Raw genomic sequence first — 3,378 nt, forward strand, 5'->3', positions numbered from 1 at the left:
CAGGAGACAGAGAGGTTATGATTCAACCTGAGTCACCAAGCCAAAGGCCTGATGTCCAAAACCTGGAGAAGATAGACATCTCAGCTCAAACAGAGGAAAGAGAGCTAATTAATTCTCCTTTTCTCTCTTCTAGTTTTTCTATTACCACCCTAAAAGGATTGCATGGTGCCCACCCACACGGGGGAAGGTGCATATTCTTTCCTTAGCCTACTGATTCAAATGCTAATCTCATCCAGAACAATTTCAAAGACACAGAAGAAACAACATTTTAATAGCTGTCTGGAAATCCCTTAACCCCATTCTCTTGATGCATAAAATTAACCATCACACTTCCCTAAGATTCTAAAGGATGTATTTTCTCCTTATAAAACCTCTCACATAAAAGATCTAAGATTCAAGGGGAAGTGAAGAGCAAAGGCAGTACAGAATATGAAAGCAAATGTAGGTAAAGCAGTAAGCACAAAGCCTTGAAGAAATTTTTTTCAGTATAAAATTTAAATATGCCAGGGTCGGGGAGATAGCTCAGTGGCACAAGCGCCTGCCTGTCAAGCACAAGGTCCTGAGTTCAATTCCCAGTACCCAAAAAAATAAAAAATAAAAAAAATAAAGAATTTAAACATGCCAAAAGGCATATACTTGAGAGGTAAATAAATTGAGTCGGGTTTTTTGTATTTTATTGTACAAATTTATGGGTTACAGTGTCAAAGTTTGATTTAATGTGTCATTTGTTGATTAAATCATGGAAGTTAACATTTCCTGGCCCCTAAACATGTTTAAAATTTTTTATTAACAAGTAAAAGTTGTACTTATTTATGCAGTACAGTATGACACTTCAACACATGTATATACTACGTACTGATCAAAACAAGGTAATCATTGCTTCCATCTCTTTACCAGTACTTTGCCTGTGTAGCGTCCGAACTCCTCACCTGTAGTGATTCAAAAACTAGTCATCCCACTGCACCATAGAACTCTAAAGACATTACTTCCATCTAATGAGCTACAGTGCTTTATGGGACTTGTGTTGCCCCAGAGGAGAGTATAGATTTTAATTGATAATTAAAGCTTTAATTGTACATGTTTCAATTTGTACAGAACACAGTAAAATAATAGAAAAATATTGTAGAAATCATAAGCTAGTGGAGACAGTGAGTTGACATTTGAAAAAGGAAATAAAAGATAATGCAGAGCCCAAGAAGTATTTTTAGGGAAAAATATAAAAATATGAAATGTATATGAAGCTACATACATGTATAACATACTAAAACTTAGAAACATTTTAAAATATAGAACATAGTGGAGAATAATACAAAATAAGATGGTATGTCCAAATACATACATAATTTTATACTAAACCTCAACAGACTAAATGCAGCATTTAAAAAACCAAAAATTACAAATGAATAAAAAGAGCTAAATACAGTGGGGCATGCCTGTATCACATCAGTAAAGAGGCTGAGGCGAGAAGATTTCAAGTTTGAGTCACACTTGGGCAACTTAGCAAAATCCTGTCTCCAAATAAAAGATTAAAGACCTGGGATTAAATGTCAGTTGTTCAATCCCTGCTACCACAAAAATAAATAAATAAATAAATAGCTATAAAAGTATATGTTGGGCATACAAACAAACATATAATACACATGTAATCTAAAATGAAAAAAATAAGTAAATAAATAAATAAAATGAAAATACAAAATTTTTCAGCCAAAAGGTAGAAAAAATAAACAATAACAACAGCAAAAACAAAACTGCCGATTGTTATGTCTATCTTTTCTTTTTCTCTTTGCCACTAGGCAAAATAAATGAAAAATATTACAAAGGATAAAGATAGTAACAAAAATTACAAATTATTATGAATTACAACAGTCTTATGTTTATATTATCTAATAAAATAAACTCAAAGCATATTCAGCAATAATTGACAGGCCATTTGGTAGAAAAAAATAATCTTCAAGCATTTTTCACTAATGGGTTCCTATATTAAAAATACTAACTTAACAAGATAAAACCACAGCAAGATATAATTTCACACCCACCCGTTTGTCAAAAAATTGCAATAGGATCTCTCCTCAACTTGCAGTTGCTTAGAACAAGAGTAAGGGATGTGCATCTCCTCCACCCAACCTACAGTCTCATCACCTCTCAGCCTTTTGGCTAAGCTCAAGTGTAGTGTCTGTCCTTACCAAGTTACATTCCTGGCAATGTACCTGAGAGAAACTCTTACACATGTGGATAAGAACATATATTCGCAAAGATGTATCTCAACATTATTCAAAAGCCAAACATAGAAACAGTACAAAGGATAAAGTGTGGTATTACCCTGCAAAGCAGTCATCAAACAATAAATACAAATGGAACAAAGAAAATAAAACATGGCAACAACTACCATCCATGACCAAACTTGACATTCACTTTTAGTGCTCTAATGAAAGATATTTTGAAAGGAAGCTTTGCTACTTATAGATATTAATTATATTAGTTTATATGTGCCCCAAAACCGGTGCTCTTCACTCAGCAGGGCTCAGCAAGTCAGAAGGTTAGACACCCATAATAGACAATAAGAGAATATCAAAAATACAATATTGAGTGAAAAACTCAGGTCATGGAAGAATAAATAAATTATGAGTTTATTTAAGTAAAATATATAGGTTAAGGGTGTATCTTAGTGCTTGCCTACAGTATGCAAAGGCCCTGGGTTTGATCCCAGCACTAAAAACCAAACCAAAATGAATAAAGTTCAAGTCAGACAAAATTAGACCCAGTGTGTGAGAAAGTGCATGCTACAGTCCAGTGCATGGGCTTGCTCGGGGCCAGTTAACCACACTGGCTAACATGACCCAGGAAAGCCTGGATATCTGGATGTGTCAGTGCAGGCACAGAGAGGGCTGCCACAGCCTCTGCTTATAGACATTCTGCTCCTCCACAGATATCGCCAGAAACATGACAATAATGAATCAGAAAGGAATTTGAAGTTAAAGCTCTGGAAAGAAACAATGAAGAGGCTGTAACCTGAGAAATGAACACTGCACTGCGTTGGACAGCCCCCATACATCACCCCGTTCTCTCCCTCAGGTACTCCAGTCGCTGCTCACTGGTGAATACCAATTCCTTCGTATTGTGAATCCGACACGCGGAAACTAAACAAAACAAATCATTCTCCTCTCAACCCCACTGCAGTGGACTGATAACTGGCGGTCACGTTATAACCCCCAGCTGAACTAAGCGTGGTGCTGGGTGTGGGAGGCCCACCTGGGGATTGTTGCCAGCAGCGTAAGAGGCAGAAAGGGAGAAGAAGTGAGGCTGTTGGGAGCTGAGGAATTCTGTTGGGAGTTGGTAGAAGCGGTCAGGAGCTGTTGGTTCTGTTGGAGGAGCTCGTCA

This window comes from Chinchilla lanigera, unplaced genomic scaffold (assembly GCF_000276665.1).
Source record: "Chinchilla lanigera isolate Chin_1 unplaced genomic scaffold, ChiLan1.0 scaffold00008, whole genome shotgun sequence".
Classification (NCBI taxonomy): Eukaryota; Metazoa; Chordata; class Mammalia; order Rodentia; family Chinchillidae; genus Chinchilla; species Chinchilla lanigera.